The 24050-nt window shown below is 34.9% G+C and overlaps 1 protein-coding gene across 5 annotated transcripts in view; it reads right to left on the bottom strand.

Annotated features, from left to right (window-relative positions):
• The window catches only part of SEMA3A (semaphorin 3A), a 442921-nt gene that overhangs the window by 248141 nt on the left and 170730 nt on the right, over positions 1-24050 (bottom strand). Inside the window, exon 4 of one of the 5 annotated variants that reach the window (XM_073238903.1) lies at positions 17543-17600. The exons of the other annotated variants lie outside the window; for them this stretch is intronic. The gene's annotated coding sequence lies outside the window, so the exon portion shown is untranslated. The remainder of the gene's footprint in view (positions 1-17542; positions 17601-24050) is intronic. 5 annotated transcript variants of the gene reach the window in all.

Here is a 24050-nt window from a genome sequence, read left to right as displayed (position 1 = left end):
AGAAGTGCAAGTTGCAATGCTCCAAAATCTTGCGATTATAGACTATCTACTGTTAAAAGTACATATGGGATGTGAAAAGTTCCCAGGAATGGGTTGTTTTGATTTGTCTGATTTTTTCTCAAACTATTCATATTCAGTTAGACAATATCCATCATATCATTGATAAGTTTTCACAAATGCCTAGGGTGCCTAACTGCTTTTCATGGTTTCACTGGATATGGCTGGTAATTGTAGGTTTGCTTTGGTTATGTAACTGTATTCCTATTATGTTACTGTGTGCACGCAATTGAATTAGTAGTTTAAAACCTATACATGCTTATGTTACACTACAAGAAGAAATGTCAAAGAAATAATCAATCTTCCCATGTTTTCTTCTGTCTGCTACTTCTATAGCTTTTCTTCTTCCTTCCTAATTACAACCCTTAAGTAGAATTCGTGCCTCATATCGAAATTACCAAGTATCATAATTCTTCCAAGTGGTAAAGATACCTCAAGACAAATACTGGGCATAGAAGACACAGGGCATAAATCTGCAAAGAAGTAAAAAGCTAACCCTTTCTAACAATATGGCTTCTCTCTCACTTACCAACTTTACATTTACCTGTATGGCCCCGGTAGATGACTGGTTCGCCAGACACCGGTAAGATTCCTCAAGGGAGGAACAACCTAAGACAGGCACAGTCGCAGGGGGGCCATCAGGTGAGAAATTGGGGATCAACAGAGGTGAGGCTTAGAACCTCACCCCCCCTGTTTTGAGAGAAATCTTCTGCATCTGTCGATGTTTTGTTGCCCTTGTCTAGCTTGGATTAATACTTAGTCTATAGGCACACACCTGATCATCTACATTTGCTCTCTTACAGCACTAAACTATATTTTCTACCTTTATCTTGCATCTACCTACCACTTCAGCATTTTATTAAAAATAATAATAATAATAATAATGAGAGAAATGTGGGATTCACATATAAATCAAGCACAAAAATCAAACAAATAATCATATTTGACCTGATTGTTTATAGTTCATGATGCGGGATCAAAACCGAAAGTTTCTGTGATGACTGCCCTTGCACTGTTCACCATGTAAGAACTTATTCACCATGTAAGAACTTGTTCATTATGCTTCAGAAGATTGGAGACTGTTGAGAATTAGGCTTGGGGTTGATTAATGATTGTGCATTGAGTCTCCTATACAGAATTTTATTGTTGTTAACAACCATTTGATCTATAAATATGAGAGATGCCCTCTCAAAAAAAAAAAATAGTTCAATCCATACATAAACCTGATTGCAAATGTACATGAATAGGCATCTCTCCCTTTTTTAATCATACCTGTGGAAACTAAAATGATTTAAAACCATGTTTCAAATCTAAGAACTTTAAGAATGCAGACTGAGAGAAGTGTATTATGATGTTAATACTAAAATAAGGCTTTTTCAATTTAAATGGTAGTTTAAATTTCAGAACAGTCTGCAGGATTCTGTGATTGTGCAATTATGAAAATTTGCTTTAGCTCAATAAACAAAAAATTATTAATAGTATATTAGGTATTTACTTATTCAAAAGTTTGATTCAGAAAATTATTTTTCAGTATATAGAACATTAAACAGTATTTATAAAAGTTTTGAGCAAAAATTGCAAATAAATCAAATTCTTTGCCCATAGGCAATTGCACTCAATAGACATTTTGTGAGTAATCTACTTTATGTAGTGATGCAGCACACTCATTTTACACTTAAATATTGAAGAAAAATGGAAGACATAGGTAATAAGTGATATTTTAAAAATATTAGAACTGTTATTTAGTAAAATAATTACAGAACAAGTTTTCAGAATCTTGTATAATGAATTCATTTTTTCAAAAGCAACTGGCTATCTTTCTGACTAAAAATGCAATACCAATTATATTTTAAAGGTAGCAATCTCTTTTTACAGTTTAAAATTTGGATCATAAAAGAAAAAACTGTGTTTAGAATATTTTTTTCATATTTTTAGGAATATAATGAGATCTGAGGTAATAAACCTGAGGTTGGAATTAAAGATAAAACAACATTACTGACTTTAACCATTTTGGGAGACCATCTTTGGATGAAATCTCTTCCATAAATGACACATACACAGTTACAACCACCATCATTAAGAACCTAGGTACAACAATTTCCATTTTTAAAAAAAAGTTTGAGGTTATATAAAAAAAATTTATCACTTCCAGCTAAATATTAAGGTATGGCATAATAGTTATTTTTTTTGATAATTTTAATGGCAGAACTCACATTTTCTTCTAGTATTCTTACTGTGAAATATATGTATGTCAGTATGTGTAGTTATAATACAAAATATTACATAGATTCTCAAGTCCTTTATATAACCATTCTACACCTAAATGGTAGCCAGAGATTCAGGAGAATGTTTCTGCCAACCTTGACTTTGGCCCAGTGATGCAGCTGTTGGATTTCTGGCTTCTAGAATTGTGAAAGAATACATTTTTGTTATTTTGACACACCAAGTTTGTGGAAATTTATTACTGTAATCCTAGGAAACTAATAAAAGGACTTTCCAGGCACAAAGGCAATGGGAAAATGGTAAAGAAATAAACAGAACACCTGACTACATAAAATCTTGAAATTATGCCAAAAATAAAATAATAAACAAACTATTAATTTTTTTTACAAATATGGTATTAATAATTCTGATAGATATTTTAAAAGAACCAAATTACTAACACCCAGCATAGCAATAGCTCTCTCTAAAATAAATTCTAGGGACTGTATAATACACATGAGTATTTCCTGTTCAATATGAAGAACAATCAAATGAATGCAAATAAAACTGAGATTTTTTTTCCCCTAAATTAACAAAAATTCCAACGCTATGTATATTCTCAATTTAGGGAAATGTGTGATAAATTAAGCACTAACATATTCATTTCATAAGAGAAACTGCACCATGCTAGAAAAGAGCTTGATGTGTATGTGTATATATGCATAAGAACTATAAGGACACATTATTTAAACTCTAAAAATTAGTTTTGAGGAAGTCATCAAAATGATTTACATAAGGTTATTTATCACAGTGCCATTTCAGCAGAAAATGACTGAAAACAATGCAAATGTTTAATATAGGAGTACAGACCTATAATTACTGCAAAATGATATAATATTGTGATGTATGCTTACCTTTAGTGATTTTAAGTATAAATAATGACATCAGAAATGTTTTTGGTAGCAAAATTTGGTGAGATATGAATTCTTAAGGAAAAAACTAAAATATCAAATTGTACGGTACTTGAGAAACACAAACCAGCAAAAATTTATGAGAATGTATATTACAAAAAAGTGAACTAGAAAGATGTAGTCTCAAATTTTAAAAGTACTTAATTTGGAGTAGTAGCTATATAGACGAATTCGTTTTCTTATTTTGTCTCTAATGGTTCTACAAAGAGGTTCTTTGGACTTTAAAAATGAGTCAAAGTATTTTAACTTTATAGAAAAAAATACAGCATGGACTAGAAACCCACCAATCAAGATTAAACCGACATTAACATCTTGACGTATTTGTTCTTCATCTCTCCATCATGTTTAAGATTTTAGAAAAATGGAAAAAGTAACAAATAAAGAAGTGGTCACTTTCTCTCTCTTCAGATATCCCAATGTTGGTGTGTATAAATTTGTAATTGGGAAAAGTGTCATCCAATTTTACACAAACTGCATTTCAATAACAAAACCTTTTGGTTAAGGAGAGGGAGGTCAATAAACAGTGATAAAAACTACTAATATGCATCAGAGCAATTGGGCTGGCCAGTCAACAGAAGAAGAAAAGAGAAATATCTGTAAGATGTTGAATAAGTAGCTTTTCATTTTAGCCTCCAAACTTCTTTGCACAAACTCAGTGTGCCCACAAAGTGATGACCACAGCCTCCAGTACCACCAGTCCTGCCACCGGGCTGCTCTCCAGAGGCGGGGGCAGCTGCTCAGAAGATACGAGGCTTAGAAGAACTTAAAAATGACAGATGTTGATCGACTGTTTAGTTTAGACTCAAAATATGTGTTGAGTCTAAATTATTTCTTCAAAGTCCTTAAGGCATGATTTATTTTCTGGATTACATCTGCACAAATTGACTATGATGTTTTATAGTTGGAGAAAAAAAGTGGTAACTGAGCTCTTTCCTGCTTTGTTTTGCCTACTACGAAGTAGCCATTCTCTGTCACCCTCCAATAAATAAATAACTATACCTACTACCTACGATTGGTCCTTCAGAGAGAAACTGGAATTCATGGTCTCTTTTCTGGGAGATGACAGATGTAACCAGAGCTTAATAAATGCAACCAATCCTCGCTTTCTCGTGTCCATTTTTTCCCTCGATCCTCGGCTTTCTCTTCAAATAATTCCTAGCCTGCCTTTTAAAAAGGCTGCTGTTTTTAAATTTGAAAGTTATTTAAATTCTTGACTACATCACTCTGGCAAATTAAGTAAAATTAAGTAGGAATACTTCGGGCATTGCTAAGGGGATGCGTTGCCCTGGCTGGCAAGCACACACACAATGCCCCACAACGACACACAGAGAAGCAAGAGAGCTGTAATGTTTTGCTGGGAAGTTGTGGCATGTGGTCAAGCAAATATTTTACCATAAACTGAATAGTCACTTGTCTTTTCTTGAGAGTCAGCAGATATACATTTAGGTTCCTTTAGAATTTGTCTCTCCTTATTCTCCCTAAAGATAAAACCTGCATTCTTTAACCAAGTTATCTGTAAGAGTTGAATTATTTTTTTCAGACACGTTTCAATAAACAGTCTGTCAGCGATGTTTACAGCACTAAAAGGTTTTCTTTAAGCATAACATGTAAAAAAAGTCCCACTCTTTTATGTCTTTTAAAAAAAAATTATACAGTGTTTGCTGGAAGATTGTCCGACAAGGACACACAACAAAAAGGTTCTTTAAGACCTTTAATAGGCCAGTATTCCCTCTATTAAGGAGTGTAGGGCTTCGAGAAATAACAGCAACAAAACAACAGCTTCTCAGAGTGACCCGTCCTTCCCTCATGGCATGATCTGGGTCAGAGCAAGGCCACGTTTGGCTGGACATCTGTGAGCCAAGCTCCAACTTGATGTGGAACAGGAAACCTGGGTGTGTCTGTGCTTGGCAAATCACGTGCAGTGTTTTCTGTAGCTCAGTTTTTTCCCTTCCCTGTTTCAGGGAATAAAGGGCTCCTCCTGACCTGGTTGGGTGCAGGTCTTCTGGCTCCTCAGGGGAGCCCCCTTCCCTTCAGCTCCTGTATCTGAAGACTGCTCAGTATCTAGAGGATGTCTGAAGGCACCATTCTTCAAACCCACCCATCCTTTTCCATTAATCCCTCTACACAGAAACTCTTCCAGATTAACTTAAAGCAGGGGAGTATTTGTTCTTAGAAGAGCAATTAAGACCAATCTGGAAAAGGAATTTTGTAAGGAGAGAAATTGCATTGGTCACAGTCCAGAATTTTTAACTTTTTTTTTGCCAACATACGCAGATATAATCAACACATTCAGGTCTCCCATTCCCCATGGTGGTAGGTTATTTTTTTCAGACATATAAGGTTCAGTAAATAGTATGTCTACTATTGTTTACAATGTTAAAAAGTTATTTTTTAAGAATACCACCAACTTTTTTTTATAAGAGATAAAACTAAATACTTCATGATACTTAAAGAGACATGATTCCAGGCATGATGTAATATAATGTATGAAACAGGCAGTGAATTAGAATTTTGCTCCAATTCTTCCTGAATATGTAGTCTTGGGCAAGTCATATAATTTGACTTTTATTTCTTTTGTTAAATGCCCCTCTATCTTAAAAAGTTATTTTAGAAGTCCAGTGATATAAGGAATGTGAAAATGATTTGTATAAAATAAAGTAGATCATGCTTGAATAATGCTATAAGAAAGGGAAAATAGGTACATCCAGGTCTTTTGCCTCTGTGACTGGGTTTCTTTCTAACTGACCATATTCAAACAAAAATGATTAATATTATTATCCAATTTCCACAAGCCTGAATTCCCTTCCTGCCTAATTTCAAAAGTCCCTTGGCATCCTGTTGCAAAGAGAGAAATCTTACAATCAGTTACTGGCTAGATGTATACATACTATGCTGGTGTGATTTTTACTGAAAAAAATGGTGCATAGAAACATAATTAAGCATAAAGGCAATTTCCTATGCATCAGTTTTGTTACTTAGACATATACCAAAATTTACATTTTGATTACATATACCTTTATTTTGGTCTAAGGGTTAAAAACAAACAAAAAATAAAGCAATATTATTTAACTCTTTAATTGTTTCCATTTTGTTTAGGAAATCTAACCTCAATTTAACCTTTGTGGCTACTGTGCAAGTCAAAATCAAGTGACTTTGACGATTTCAGTCCTGGAATAATAAACTCTTTGGGGGCTTTAAGCCTCTTTACCTTTAACAGGGGAAACTGAACAGTCTTCAACTTGTTTGTGTTCGTTGATTGATAATGAGCAGTTTCTCTGTCTACATCTGTGTGGGACTACGTGAAGTCTGCTTTAGCCTGCTGGGAGTTGAGAGGAGGGAGAAGCAATCACAGTGGGTTTAAAAAATTGTTTGAGAGATGACATTTGGGAGGCAAATACTTTGGCTAGAGGCCAGTATGATTTTTTTCAATTCTAAAACAAGTTTGGCATTTTGCATTCTTGTTTTAATCATTTTTCACAATTCAATAGAAGGTGACAGTTCACTACTTCTAGTTAATGGACACTTTCTTTAAATGACTATCTTTACCAATAGGTTATTTTAAAAAATGCCTGATGAAGGAAAAATTACCAGATTAATAGTATTTTATTCTGATTTCATCACTGCTACAAAATCTGTCAGGAATTAGCTCTTCTTTGACAAACATGGAATACTGGATTCTTACTTTTGCTTTTGGCTCAATTTGGGAAAAAAAATAACCATGTCCAGGATGTAGATAATTTACTGAAGAGTTTACTATTTCTTATCAAATGGAGATGAGATAGTAGTGATAAAATTCATAGAGCTTACTCCTCCTACAGGATGTTCTTATAAGAATTTCACAGCATAAATAGGCTCAAATAGAACTCCTGCCTTTTAAGCCATTTATACAATGAGAGAAATGTTTGTCAAACAACAGCACATTATAGCTTTAAGAACACTACTGATGTGACTGCCTATCTTTAATTCTATCAAGGTGGTGGTTCTTTGGGTTTTCAGGAACATTGGATAACATGAAAAGTAACATTTGCTGATCCAAGGTGCTGTGCTTTGGTAAGTGATCAGGAGAGCAGCTGGGTTGGAATTCTGACTTGAGAGACAGCAGGTTAGAAGCCAGGAAGGCTCATTTACATGACTGGGAACCAAGAGTCTGCTTCCAAGCAGACAGGAGGACTTGAAATCATTACACATGGTCAGAAGAACTGACTCCAGGATCCACAGAGTGTTCTCATTTGTCCTTAATGAGGACATCTATGCTTAAGTGAAGACAGGGAGACTGTTTTTGAGCCAGAAGCCTGACTCAGGGAAACTATATTTCTTTATAGGTTGAAAGGCTATCCCTGAAGCAGAGGTCCCACAGAAACCATGCTACATATCCAGTGAGCGCCCCAGTACTCTTTCCACAAAACTCATTATTATGTGACTCATCCAGCCTCACCACAGAGTGGACTTCCCCTGAGCAGCCAGAGCAGTTTGTTTTATTCTCAGAGCAGCTGCTAGAATTTCCTGGGCCACTGAAGCTACAGGATTCTTGTAAGAATTAGGAGCTCATTTCTGATTAATCTAAATCAAAAAGAGAGCCCAGACCTTCTTTTTCACTCTTGCAAGCTGCTACTTAAACAATGATGGTTAATACAATCGAGGATGTGGTACAAGGTCCACAAAATAAAATAAGCCAGTCGCAGAGAACTTATCATACACTCATGTGTGATACCGATGCTGGGGAAATTTCTTTTTAGGATCCTGACGAATTTGATGTCACATATTTTTCCAATAAACAAAACCATAATCACTGTAATGGGGTATGGTGGTGATGGTGGTGGGGACTCGATAATAAGGATGAATGTAATAACCACATTGTTTTTCTTGTGAAACCTTCATAATACCTTAATAAAAAAATATTGTGTAATATAAAGAAAGTAATTCTATAAGGGTCAAACTGATATTCAACTATTTGAATGTTCAGATCAATCCAAGAGTCCATTCTTGATTGCCTGCTGGAATGGATGGAAAGCAAATGCTCCAAGTGGTCCTCTTCCCTGAATGCCGTTGCTCTCTGGAGAGATTTTGGTGTATGTGAGCAGGAGTAAGAGCAGAATTTGACTACTTGACCGTAACCTTGTGGGAAGTGATTCTATTGTGGTGCTGCTAAAATGTAGTATTTAACTGAACAGTCAGACAGGTGGAGATAGGATGATGATCATTTATGAGAGATCAAAGATGGAAAAACCATTCATACTCAAATAGAAGGATACTGACCTCCATATAAAGACAAACCACAGAATAACTCAGGAAGAAGGAACCTTTTTTTCCTAGATGCCATAGTGAGGTCTGCTGTAGCATTACAGCAGAATGGACACATGTGTAAGATCCATTGTTGAAAGTGAAGTTTCCTTCATAAGTTATGAACCTGTCAGAAAAATTACTGCTTACCCAAGGTATTTACTTAATTCTCGAAGAATATTTATCATTAATGAGCACCATATTTTTTCATACATATCAATTAGAAAAACAAGCTCTCACCTCTAAAGAATTCAGAATGACAAACATTAAAGGCCTCTATTATACAGTGAAGAATCAAGATATATTGGATGACATAATATAAAATGTATTATTTTACTTCCTATTCATTTACAGAAATTGCAGTATGTAAATTCATCAATTTATTTTAAATTGCCAGAAATATGAATTTAAATAAAATTGAATAAGATAACTTGGCTCTGAATGCTTTAGTAAATATTTCCTTTGTGCTTAAGTAATAGAATTATGTTTCTCACAAAGGTCACTATTTTTCTAAATGCAAGTTCTGGTAAAGAGTATTATATAACAATTTATAACATTAATTCAATCACACAGCAAATATATACAGAGCACCTACTATTAAGAATAGCAAGACAGATCTAGCACCATCCCTCACAGAGTTCCTAGTTTGGTGGAGAGAAAGTTCAAAAAACAAAATCTATAACAAATGTTGCAAAGTGTCTATTAGATTAAGTGGCCTAGTTATCACTTAATTGTTAACTTTAATGAGATCAGTTTGTAGGGATAAAAAGTACAAGATAGGTATAGATGTACAATTTTTGTATTATATATGAATGTATGCATTTTACACATTATATAGATATGCAATGTATGTATTATATATGTAGTACATATATATAGATATGACATTATAGTTAGAGATGAGACATTATAAACATAGATATACACAACATATGTATTCTATATATTTGTAGTACATGTATAGATACATAGTGTCTACACATAGATATATATGTGTGTACATACATGTAGAGAGTTAACTGTGACAGGAAGATGTAGAAAAGAAGAGTAGTAGCTTGGTGGGGGGGGATAAAGGCAAGTTTTAGATGAAAGAAAACTGTGAAATGATATAAGAATTATCTAGTAAAGAAGTAAGAGTTGAAGCTACAAAGAATGAAGAAATGTAAGATAGAGTGATTGCTCCAAGAAGGAGATAGAGAATGAGGTCCAGAACAAAGTTGAATAGGAAGACAAAACATCTTCTGCTGTATCAAGAGGGAATAAGAAAATTACAAGTGATGAGACAGTTACATTTATCCATCAGGTGGTAGAAAATTGGGATAGTTCTTATTTGATGGTTGTTATTTTCTCCATTGCAGTAGGTGGCTGACTTATCTCTGAGAAGGAGGGATGGAGGAAAAGAAAGGCTGTAAGGGAAAAAGATAAATACATTTCAAATGACTGCTGTGGGAAACTTCAGAGAGATGATAAAGAAAACTAAGGATTAGTGGGCAGCATCAGGACCTGGTTGATGGTGCTCATCATGAATGTGCAGCTACTGACTTTCATTGTTTTGTGCTTTTTCTCTAGGAGTTCTTGTGGAGAAACGGAGATGGTACATGGTTCAACTGATCTAAGACTGGGTTTGGCAGAAAGATGATAAGGGATTCCACTGGTCTGGAGAAGCTAACAAAGCAAAGTTGTAAAGAAATGAAAAAATGGTAACAATTGAGAAATAGAAACATCAGACTATTAGATGTGGGGATGAGACAAAAAGCTGAACTGCTTTAAGGGAATAGCTGTATGAGAATGCCAGAAGGAAGGAGGCTGTGATAGACTAAGGTGCCTAAGGGTTTTGCTCCCTGTCCCTCTTGGTGACGCTGAGGCCCGGATATGACTATGGGATTTAGTCAGTGAGGTGTAGTCAGGTGGAGATGAGACCAAGGAACTGAGAGGGCAGGTTGTCAGCTGAGGAAAAACAAAGACACTGACTTTGCGTAAGAAAGCAACAGGATTTGGATGGGAAAAAAAGCTTGAGTTGGGTACCAAAGTTTTTAGTAAATAACAAGAAATGATTTGAAGCTCAGTGAAACTAACTAGGAAGAAGAATGAAGGGAGATGGAGCTAAGTAAGGGCACTGTGGAAAATTAGAAGGGCGTATACCGAAGAGTTGAGGTGTAATGGCTTAGGGACCTCCCTGAGAACTGAAATTGGAGAACAATGACCCATCCTATTCTAATGTGAATTTTAAATAATACACATTTCATGAAAACCCTTACTTGTAGATATCTCTTCTCCAGATATTTTTTAAACACTGCTATTTTAGTTTGACGATCATGGTGCATACATATTAAGTGCCAGATGACAAATCTTTACAAAATGGATAAACCATGTAACCACTACCCAGCCAAAATATAAGATGACAAGTACCCCTGAAGCTTGCCCTGTGTTCCCTCCCAGTCATTACCCACCTAGCTAGACTGGTATTTACTAATCTGATCTTTATCATCATGGATTAGTTTTATCTATTTTTGCATGCCACTATGAATGGTTCAGCCATGTCTGCTGACCTACACATCTGTACCAAAAGACATTTAAAAGCCTTCTTCGTATTTTAATGAAGTAAAACTTGGCAAGTACTTCAACTATGAAGCATGTGCATCCTGTCGAGTTCTATTTTTGCCTGCTAGAGACAAAGCCTAAGTGAAAAGTAGACAGAATTAAGATGAGTCTCCAAAGATTTAACCTGAAAGAAATTACAACATGGAGGGAAGCACCCGGGAACATTATGAATCTGGCGTGGGCCAGCCTGGCTCAAAGGTGAATAATAAGAAAGCAAAGAGAAATGGCAATATTTTTAAACACTTATCATAATACAAATATTCTTTCAATAGGTGCATATTTATTACTTCCATTACCTTCACAACCATTCTGTGAGGTTGCTATTCTTTTATCCCCCTGCTATATTTGATTAAACTGAGTCATAAAGAAGGAAGAGAGACTGGGAAAAGCTTATTCCTACCTCCACCTAGGATTTCCATCCAGGCTACCTACACTCAAAGGCAATACTGCCGTGGTCAAGTTCATTCCAGAGTGAACCTTGACCCTTTCACAAAGATTGTAGAATTCCAAGTAGAAATGGGTAGGAGCACATCTGCCACACCACAGCAACTCTGCTGAAATCTGAAACCTGAAGAATTGTTCAAATTTATGGTCTTGGGTGAATATCTCTAGAGTCTGCATTCTCCCTTCTCTTTGGTGTAACCTAAAAAATTTCAGAGGTTGATCTCCCCTGTGTCCTTGTTACATTATTCCCATGATTTTTTTCTGAGCTCACATTCATCATCAGTCTGATTACAAGAATGGGTACTGCTAATGAGAAAGAGAAAGATGTATAGAGATTAGTAGCCATACCCAAATTGCCTCCCAAATAAAAACAGAAACATTCTGTGACACTTCACTGATGTTTTCTGATCCTTTAAACAACTGCCAACTGGTAAACTAAGCATCTTAAAATTGTAATGTCCTTTTTATTGTGATGGTCGATGCAATCCTACTTCTATCACTTTCTATTTAGCTTTTCTGAGCATGCAGAGATTTATAATCCTTTCCCAAAGCATCAGAATAAAACGCAACCTGCACTTTGCATTTGGAGAACATGATGTGGGTAATGGAGGTGATGGTAATGATATGATGGTGGGAACATCACATCCAGACTAAAGTCTCTGTAAGATTGGTTTTGCACATTGGCAATCCCTTTATTTGTTTAAATATATACAAAGTGTGGAGAGAAACTATGAATGTGACTCTCCTTCTTGTTCAAGAAATGACATGTTAAGGTAACTTGAAGAATGTTGTTTTAGCATATTGAAGATTCAGTACATGGTATATGAATGTGTGCAATGAAGGCAGTATATTTGGCTACATTACATGTCTTACAATAATAAAAGCTATACTGCTACCTGAAAGTAAAGATTTATATTTAACTTGCTTATTTTGAATGATGTAATATATTCTTAAGATCCTGTTGTATTATAACTGATCACTGCTCTGAAACCTAGGGATTATTTGGATGTTTTCTAACTTAGATTTTCAACCATGATTTTGTCTAAATGTTTTTTTAAGACAAATAAGGAAAACAAAAGCCTAATGAATGTACACATCTGCTTGAAAGTATTCCAGTTAACTACAGTAACAAAAATTATATGATATATTATATATATTTGCTGAGCAAAGGGAGCCTACCACACACTCCAGAGCAGAAATGAAGGGGTTATTGTTTATCACATTGTACAATGGAATAGAAAATGCACACTGACTCTCAAGTTCAAAGGGCTTCAGGGAACTTGAGTAACTTTATCCCCTTTCGTCACAAACTGTGAGTCGGCATATGGTTAACATCCTTTTTTTTTTTTGGTATTATTTTTAAACTTGTTTATGAGACATAAATAAAATGTATTCTGAACCCTGTAATGACTTTTCTCCCTGAATGGAAACTCAAGTTATGTTTTGCCAGGCAGTACCTCTTCAGTTTGACCATACAACAACTTTTCTCTTTGCTGGTGAAGAGGAATAGACACTCGAAAAATGAAATCTAAAAGGGAAATGCACTTTTCTCTTCCTTTTTCCCCTCTGAGCTTTCCTATGGCACAGGTATTCCAGACCTAGACAGCTAAAATAGTTGTGAGGAGGATTTATAAAACTGTCAAAAATCATTTGGGGAAAGACAGTGTCTCCATGGTTTTCCATGAATCAAATGGTAACAAGGGACTATCACTTTCTGACTAACTCAGTTTCTGACTCCATAGCAGCTAGAGGTTTGGTCCTCCTAAATCACACATGGTTTTTTTAAAGGGGGAAAAAAAAAGTGCAAGGAAGTAACAAATGTCAAACAGTCATCAAAAACAGTCTGGGCACTTTAATTTTTTTAAATTTTATTTTAGTCTGTTCTGTAGTTCTTTGAACTCTTAACCAATAACACATCTGCAGTTCAAATCTAGTGTAAAGCTAGTTTATCATGCTACCTGTTTTAAGTGAAACTGGAAAACAATAAAGACCCAGAACAAAATTTTATAAAGACGTTAATTTTTTGCAAGTGCTTAAACATAGCAAAAATTGGTGTGTTTACATCTATAAATGTAAAGAAAATGGTTTAAATGTAATGAATGTCATGACTCAAATAAGGAATCCATGCAAGACATGTGGACAAAAATCAGACAAAAGATCATAAAAATTTCTTGTCCTATATTAGGTTGTTAAATGGAATGGTATTTCGTTTTGTGTGTAAGAATTTTAAAGGAATTGAAAACATGATTAATCTAACGTGAGAGAGAATAACCTCTCACTTTAAACCATGAGATCTAGTCTTTGTGTGCAAAGCCTCCTTCCCTACCTTTCTTCCGACAAAGCTTTCTTCATAGGGTCAGGGTCTAACTGTTGTGCCTCCTTCATTCTTTAGACTCAGAGCCAGCACTTCATTTATTTAGGTTGTTCCTTCTTCAATGTCAGTGGGTAGATGAGAACTTCAGATTCTTAAACTAGTCTTCTGGTTTCCAAAAGCTCCTATTTCCAAAGGTCAGATGATGCCCTTGCCTACTTGTGACTATTTTATTAATTCACCTCACTTCCTGTGTACTCTGGGTATTCTCAGATGGAAGTTTAGTAATGCAATGTTTCAACTGAACTCTTGAGGAATTATTTTCCACTGCATAAAAGTTCAAGGGGAAGAGAAAATGTGACATAGTAATCCAAAGGAAGATTTATATACTATAGTTTGAGAAGATAATTCTACGTTTTTCAATATAATTCTCTCAACATTGTGAAAAAAACAAAACAAAAGAAAAATCCAAACCTGAGACAATCATTCTTGGTTTCTTAAGGATTTTACTGACGGGTAAAAATAATTTCTCCTATATTTCATTTTTTTTTTTGCCATCTGATACTTGAATCATATCAGTTTAAATACTTTTCGTGACAATGAATATTTACCTAAAGCCCTAGAAACAGTCTGTCAATATTTATTTATTAATCAGTGCTATTTTACTGCTCTGAGACAATGAATAAATGGTGCAACCAAAATTATAACCTATGATTCCTCACTTCTAGTCACAAATTCCAACCACAAAACCTCATGCTTCTTTTTAAGGTCTTGCTATAGGAAACTAGCTTATTCAAAAGGCAAAACTCTGGGGATTATCAAAACCAGAAGGGATGATTATTTTTTTTTTCCTCTGAGCTGTGGCTTTGCCATCTGTTATATTTCCCTCATTGCACAAAACTGATTTTTATGACCAAGAAACTAAAGTTCTGGCAAAGAATAGCATATCTTATGATGATCTTGTATTTCAGAGATCAGTAGGTTTGGACAACCCCAACATTGAGATACCTGTATTTTACTTGTTTTCATATAAATTAGTTTTCCTAAGATTAAAATATAGCATTTTGACATTTAAAAACCACATTGTATATTTAATCAATGGTGAATACCAACAACTTTTTTCACTCCATTTATTACAGAGGATAGGCTATATAGAATACTATTTTTTCTATTAATTCCATGTAACTTGTATAGTTTTTAAAGAGAGCTTCTTATGTCCTTGATTTGGATACCACCTCCAGGATATACCACCAAGGAGATGAGTAAATTTGCTACTCTATCTTATCTGAGAAGAGCTACTGATTCTCTAAAGTTGTACAAGACTGACTTCTCAGTGAAAGGTATATAATATACATATATATGTTTGTATATGTGTATTGCAGGGAGAAGAGGAAAAGGATCTGGAGAGGGTTTTAGGGAAAGTCTAACCTAAATATGCTGCTGAGAAAAAAAGGATAGTATGAAAATGAACAATTATTATTTAATTTCTTTGCAATAAATTCTAGGTATTATCTTAGATTTAAAAAAAAGGAATATTGATGGTGCTGGAAAACAAGTGCTTATCTGTCCTTGCTAAGGTTGCTCAGGAGTAGACACAGATGCCATAAATGAGGACTTTCATTAGGAGAAGACATTAAATGAAGCTGTAAGTGAAGAACTGGGAGATCAGCTCAGTAAAAAAAGGAAGCAAAACACTTGGAAGTATTATATGCCATAAGATGAGGACAAGGCTGTCTCTGGTGAAAGGGAGTGGTCTAGATCAAGGCTCACTGAGGAGACAATCAAACACCAAGTTCTTGATGCTCTATGTCATCATCTGCCTAGATTTTTTTCAAAGACATTTTCTATTCTTCATTGTATCTACAACAAATAGAGCCTAACATTAGTTGGTACTCAACAGATAGGTGTTAAGTGAAAAAGTGAATGAATAAGATGCAACTACAGTAACTGAAACATTTAAACCTGGTTTATCTTCAAGAGCTTTATGGGAAAATGAGATAAATAAAATACAGCTCACTCCATAATAATAATCAAAGTCACATATGTATAATAAATAATCTATACCAGACACTATAATGGGTATAGAAAAATACTATTAATATTATTTATAATCCTCACAGTCATATTGTTACCCACTTTTAACAGATACTGAAGATCCTGTGAACCAAGAGCATCTATAAAAGCAACGTTATATAGTTTTGATGTTGTCTGAAAGAACTTTGTAAACTTATATTGGAGATCATGTCTAAGTTTAATGCTACTTTGATCACATTATTGTTTATTCAATTGAGAAACCATATCAAGTATACCTTTTACATAATCAGACTTTTCAGGATTGCCATATTTTCAATATATAATCTTACTAATGTATGTTTTCAGTGAAACATATTCAGCATTTCTAATAGATGGTAACAGTTGTTAGAAAAAAAAGCCCCAATTGGAGTAATTTAGTGATAGTAAACTAATACTTGCAATTTCAACCTATCCCAGGAATGTGACCTTTAACAGTCAACATGAATCCTGATCAGCACTAGTGAGATAATCTGCATGATAAAAACTGGACCTTTCTTCCCCAAAATAAGGTGCCCAGACCTGAAAAGTCCTTTCTTTCCTTCTCCTAATAACTTCCTTGCCCCACCCTTTTGCTTATAAACATCTTCCATTTTGTTCAGGTCCCCAGAGCATCTCTCTACTGGCTAGAGGGGATGCTGCTGGATCCTGCAATAAAGCCAATTAGACCTTCAAATTTACTAAGTTGAAATGGGTTTTTTAGCCCTCTTTTGCACTAAATTACTTGCTATGAGAAGAATAACTAAGAAATCTATATCCATATCCATAACTGAAGTAGTTCTGGGAGAAGGGGTTCCCTGCCCAGGGCAAGTTCTCTACGAATTTGCTGGGACAGAAGAAAGGCAAGTGTAAAAAGTGAGGGGTAATAGGGGTTACCACATTTATTCTCATTGTGGTCATAGGCAGCTTGGTACACATGGCTCCCCAGGAGGGCTACAGGTTCTGCTCCCCAGCACGAGCTTAATCCTCTAGGCAGTCTCTCCTTGCTCACCACCCTTCAAGTTCCCTGCTCCCATTCTTGGGCTTAATTCTCCAGGAGCCCTGGGGTTCCACAGCTCTCTCTCTGCTCTCTCCTAGGCCCAGTTCCTTGCTTCCACACTCGGGGAGAAACACTATGGGTGGGTCCCTGGTGACTAATGGACCCCTGACCAATTATGTACCAGGAACACAGGCAGAGGACAGAATGGGTGTTTCCTCTCTACCCCTCCCCTGGGCAGGTACTCCCTTGACTGACCAGTGGCTCTGTCACCAGTAAACATCCCATAAATGTGCAAACATGCTCTTATTACATACACAATGGGTGCTAATAAGGCCAGGCAGGAATTCTCATCTGAAAGTTCTATTTTCCCCACACTATAGCTATATCTATAAATTTACCTTTAAGTGAATGATGAAACAACTTTTTAAAAAATATAACCAGTAGGAATATTTAAACTTAAGGCAATTTTCAATTCACCATATTAGCCAAATATTTGTTATACATCTAAATGCCTTTTTTCCTCTTCCTGTTCCATCAGCTTTATGGGTCAGAAGAGTATTTCACAAATTATAGTCTAAGAGCTTGTGGAAACTCCAGGTTTATTGCAAGTGTCAAGGTCAGACTTACAGAGAGAGTAGATACTTCATGGATGATCGTGGAAAGAGGAAAAAGATGTGGCTTCTTTCTGGAGGAAGTGGAAGGGGTTGTATTTAAAAATAAATGATAAATTTATATGCAGACATGATAGATAAGTATAAATTATAAATTTACAGATCTTTTAATATGTGTCATAATTAAAAAATAAATTATGGTAATTATATGTTTTAGAAAATGAATTCTTTTCATTTGCTTATAGTATTTTCCTTTTTTTAGTCCTTGGGCAATATATATTCCCACTGACTCAATTTTTTAAAGATATCCCCAAATTCTAAAATATGTTTTACTACATACATATGTGATAGAATCTGTGCTCTTATCTAATCTTTTGGACCACAACCAGACATGTACAGACAGGAGCGCTCAAGGTCTGGGAGTCCTAGTCACTCCCAGTTGGAACATATTGTAGGTGGTGCAGAGCATAGATCAGAAGTGCTTCCCTCAGAACTAGACACCCCAGTCTTCTACAGCCTGTAATTTTAATATTGGCAGCAGTATATGTGGTATCTTATTTTAGCTTACCTTTGCACTCCTTTTTTGCTACCCTCATTGAGATATTTTACAATGTCCCTCTGTGTCTATGAAATGGGTTTAATAAAAGTATCTTATACATAGATTTTTGTGGGGATTAAATTCATTTATATATATATATAACATTTCTGGCATACAGTCAATGCTATGTGTTTGCTATTATTGTTCTCTTTCTCACACACACATACACACTGCCTTTGATAGTTATTTCTAGAAATGATGTTCCATACTCATTATTTTCTACATCAGTGTTTATAGTTTAGAAAGGAGGAGATTTATCCTATACCTCTCCATTTATTAGATGGAGTTTAATAAAAAGAGAGTGAATATTACATATATATGATAATCACAATCATGACTCTTGGCCCTGAAGGAAGATAATACATCGCTATATAAACTGTACTAACAATTAGTGAACCTTTTCTTCATCATGTTAAAACTGACAGTTGAATAATGGCATATCTGAAACTGTAAAATGTAAAATAGTGTAAACTAATATCTTAAGGAAAGTTATAAACAAATTATGAATGAGTCAGCATTATTATTATTTCCACCAAAGGAGACATGGATGATTGATCCTCCTCTACAGTGTGTGACATTGTTATTTTTACTTTTTTCTTGTATTAATTCAGTCTTTATTTTGCTTTAATCAGATAATGAATATTTTACACGTTCATTAGTCAGTCTTCCTGCCAACACAAATTTACAGATATCTTCTCAGCTCTTCACATAGATGGAATACCTTAGACAATTCAAGGTGATTATTCCAGACTGTGTTAGAAACTACTTGTGGGGCCTATAACAATGTGGAAACCTCCCCTATTCTTTTTAATTTTTCTGAATACTTAGGCATTTTGCTTCTGGCTAAGGATGGCAGTAGAAGAGCCAAAATTCTCTAAGAAAAATTACTCCTGTGGTTTTTTTTCTGGCTCCTATAACAGCAATAAATTCAGGGATACCAGATACATTAAGATAACGTATTTTTCATTAGATTTCTAACCCAACTGTAGAATTGTGTGGTTCGGATAAAATTCATTCATGTACACAGATCCAAGAAGTTCATCATAACCAAACTGAATTCTAGTGCCCTGGAGCATTATTTACCATAAGCATGAGCAACATTCATGCCCAAAGAAATAAAATTCAGTTTTTAATTTGGAGGAGGAAGGGTTTAGGAGTTTTTTCTGAGCCAGGGCATACTCAGCCTTAGCCATCTTTGATTTGCTTTACAGTGGAAATTTAGACTGTGATTCACTGTCTCTGCTAAAACGTCCTGGGTCATAATTCCTCAATGTTGACTAGTTTGTTCCCAGATTCTTATATGAAGATGTCCAAACTTCTCTCCTAATTTTCTGAACCAGGTTTCTTGCGTGGCCTCTATTTTGAGTTTCCATCCCAGTAATTCATCAGCCTACTTGCCCATTTTTCTAGCAACCAAAGGTTCTGTTGATGTCTGAATACAGTAGCATCCATTTCCAAGCCCAGAGTATCCTACTTCATAGTTCAACATATCTACTTGAGTTTTGTTTTGAAGTTTTCAAAACTTTAACTAGGACTTAGAAAGGTAAGGGACTACTTGAGAAATGAGGACCATAAATAGCAAAGCTGAGTTAACAATCACATCTTATCATAGCCATTTGATACCAAAGCACATACACATACTTTCTGAGCTATTGCTTTTGCTTCAGCTTGCTTCGCTTTTTCTGTGAATACAAGACATAGGCTTCCGGACCTAATCCCAGAATGGAGACCTGCAACCCATGGGATGTCCCCTCAGACACTACTACCCGATCTTCAAGTATTACTTAACATGAATCCATTGTAAGTGTGCTCTGCTCTTTTCTTTGGGTATTTAGAGGGCTCAGTATTTCAATACTACTCTGTTAACAAATATTTTGAATGAACACAAGAAAATGTTAATGTTATACCATGGCAACCATGTCTGCCTATTTGAAAAATTTTCACATAGCTTTGTCTACACTACTCAGTTCAGCTTAGTAGACTAAACTAGGAACAGGTCTCATCTCTGCCACTCCCCAGGCACCTCCTGGCCCCAAACTTTGCTTCCTGTGAGCAATCAATCTTGTTTAGATGAGGCCCACAGTACACTTTAATGCACAGGAGATGTAATTGATATATAAGATACTTATAATAAATAATAAAGAATTGCTATTAGGGTCACAGGATGAATAATTTTCCTTAAATGCTAGACAAACAATTAGAGTATAATTTAATAAGAAATAAGAAATAACCTATCCTTCTGGATAGTTCAAAGTGCTGTCTTAGAAAACTTTTTCTGGTAGTATCACAGTAGTGAGAAAAACAAGAGGCCACTTCAGCATTATAGAGCACAGATGAGGATGGATATGCAAAAGAGACTTTGAGAATTTAATAGCTTTCATCTGAGTCTGTAACTATGGAAAATGAAATCATTATCTTTTGACAAATTTGGGGAATTTATATTTTTGAGATAAGAAGAATGAAAAATAAAATAAAATGACTCATGAGTCATCTAGTGAGAAAGAAGTACTACCTAAAATTGCAATGAAATGGGGGGCCAAGTACAACTCAAAAAAATTAAAAATGTAATTGAAATGAAACTTGAAGTGCCAACTGGCACACAAATGGAAGGAAATTGCTTTAGCTGGTGAGTGAGAAAATAAGAATGATGAATTAGCTGAGGTCTGGTCACCACAGGACTTGCTAGAATGTTTTAGGAATGTTGTGAATATTATATACAAGAGCTTATTGAGAATATTTACAACCCTAAATATAAGCATTACCTAATCATTGATGTGACTTTGAAATCACAGTTACATATTGTTTATCATATACATAGAAATAGTAGAGATTATAAGTGAAATAGAGTCAGGTTTATGAAAGTACTTTCATATTCTCTAATTTAATTTTCAATATATTGTGCAAAAAAAAGTCTGTCAAATGAATTTCACCAATTTTAACAAAGGTGTGACGGGACCTTTCAAAATATCTACATATTACCAAGTATATTATTTTAAAAATATGTTTTCAAGACTCTCATATATATTCAACTTCTCTACTTACATACATATATATATATGTAACGTGTGATCATCAGCTTCTCAATGTTAGGGACCACTATTTTTTAAGAAATTCCTAGAACCTAGTTTTTTGTCTAACACTGAGTAAATTTGTCAATAAATAGCAATAAATTAATCTCTTAACTAACCCAACAAAGTATAAATATTATGTGTAAGCAACAGTTCTTGGATCTTTAAAAATGGATTTTTTTCTTCTAAGTATTTCCACATAGGTAGACCTATGCTTAAAAATACACATACTCTTATTTGCAAGTTCTTAATAAGTATGAATCTATTATAATGTCACAATTAACAAGATGATCATTAGCTTTGTGACTGTGTCTGCACAAAAAGTTTGCAAGTCAAAGTTAAGTAAAAGTGATTCAGTGGCCACTTAAATGTCTAAAATATTAAATAAAACCATCAAATATTCCTTAACACACATGCATACATGCAGGGACAAGGACTAATTAAGCAAATTCAATCAATATTGTTTTTAGTCACAGCTATGAACTGCAAGTTGTAATTTTAAGGCAGAGACCCCTTTCTGCATTTCTAGGCCACCATAAATGATTATTTATATTTGTCATGGTTAACAACCTGATTGGTGCATTAATTTCTATTTTTGTTCATAACCTGTCTGATTCTTTTATGGCAATAAATGTGCAAACTGTATTTGAATGGCATTAGGGTAGCTATAAAAATGGAAATAGTGGCTATGTTACTCTGTTACTTTATTTTTATTCTCTAAATGTACTAAAGGGAATAACTAAATTAAATAAAAAGACTTCAGTGCATTCAACTCAGCAGAGAACCAACCACTGCTTTCAGGGACTCCTTCCTTATTAGCATCTCATTTATTCTAGAGGGATTAAATGTCATTGTGATTTGGTCCTCTGGATACAGTACCATTTCTCCATGTCCATAGTGATTTGTTTGTAAGGTGGAAGTGATACCAAACTACCAAACTGCTCTGAGTGAAACAGAGTGAAAGAAAATGTTCAGCATTTCTGAGATGAGAACTCTGCTGGCATGAGGTGAATTGTGATGTTTGCCTTTCTACATCCAGCTTGGTGTAATACATGGTCTGCAGCAGAGGAGTAATGCCCAGGAGGCCCAGATGCAACGGAGAGATGGTCCAATGGAACATCTGAGTTCCTGCTTCAGTAACATCTGAGGCAAACCTCTATCCCTGGCCTCCCAACATGTTACCTCTTTCCTTAGGCAAAATTGAGTTCTGTTTGTGTAACTTTGACCCAGCGTTTCCTTGACTTTCTAAGCTGGAGAGGCACTTGCTATCAGAGTTATGAACAATTTACAGCCCTCTATTACACTACCCTTTCATTCCTCTCTAGATAGAATGTCAGAATGGAAGCAAAGGGGTTATTATTATAGGCTTAACCTAAATGTGTTCTGATTTACCTTAAAGAAAATCATTTGCAAAGTTTGCTCCTTTAACAAATATCAAATTACTTGAAATTCACCTCCAACTATCATGACCCATCAGTGTATCCACATTACTCTTGAGAATTGCAACTCCAGCTCATGGAAAACGAATGGTTCTAATTTGCTACTCATATAATGTGGCTGATCAATGAGCAGCCTCACAGTGGCCCCTCTTGCTAACAAAATAAATATGACTGTACAACTAGTAAAAGGCTTTTCTTATTCTCACTGCTCTTTCCTTCCTTCCTTCCTTCCTTTTCTCTCTCTCTTATCTTAGAAATTCTTTCTCCTTTCTTCTGCCATCCTGGACTAATTTCTCTTGGTCCTGAAACTGTCAATTGGCAAAAAAAAATTGTACACCTACACACTGGATTATTTAGCAATCCTTATCAGTCTTCAGAAACTCTATTCCTAATATATCTGATCTGATTTATTTGTTGGAGTTGAAATGCTAATTTTTGATATGTAAATTTAAAAGCATATTTTAAGAAAGCCTAAGAAGTGAAACACAGCTTTGAGGTAGTTTATCCTTGGACACAATTCCATGTCATTAGTTCATATGAATCTTGATCAAAACTAGGCCAGGGAGAGGCATGTGAACTGATGGAGATGGGAATTACATGATGTTGGCCTTTTAGCATCATGGAGATTTTACAGCTTCCAGGGACCTAGGAGATAATATAGTCAAACTCTCCAATTTTAAGGATAATTGAATTTAAATCAAGAGAGGTTAAGGGAATTATATAAAACAGCTAATTGATGGCAGAGCACAGATTAAAATCGGGGTCACTTATCTCACAAGTCAAATATTTTGCCTCTGTAACATGTTCTATGTTAGTTTAAAATAATTTTAAGGAGATAAACAATACATTATTATTATTATTATTATTATTATTATTAGAAGTTTGCACAAACAACTGTCCATATAGTATTTCACTTTCTTAAAAAAAATTGATTGTTTGATATTTCATGGCTGTTTAACTTTGGCTGAAATTACTTGGGTGAAATATTTACTTCTTTGTGCTTGAAAATATGCATACTTTTCATTATCAACTTTCAAAGAATACATAAACATGTTTCAGTAATCATTTTATCATGAAAAGTAACTTTTTAAAGAGGCATAATTTAACTTCTGAAAATAAAGAAGAAGCATTTTCCTTATAATGAATTCAAAGTTTCAAAACAAAAACATTTTTCTCCCCTACAAAACTTGTTGAGCAAGTGCAGTTTAAAGCAGGGATTTTTAGGTGGAGAATATGATTTGGTATCCCCTCGAGGTAAGATAATTTTCAAAGGATTAAGCTTGGAAATCTTCTCAAATGATTTACCTGCTTGTCTGGTTGGCCACGAGAGTTGAGGTGGCACTAAGTCTTGCTTTATTTTTCAGCTTGGGCTTAATTCTGTGAACCAGGTAGAGGAATTTTTGTAAATAATTTTCCTTT

Source organism: Manis javanica, chromosome 6, assembly GCF_040802235.1.
Source record: "Manis javanica isolate MJ-LG chromosome 6, MJ_LKY, whole genome shotgun sequence".
In the NCBI taxonomy this organism is placed as follows: Eukaryota; Metazoa; Chordata; class Mammalia; order Pholidota; family Manidae; genus Manis; species Manis javanica.
This window is presented reverse-complemented; position numbering and strand designations above follow the sequence as displayed.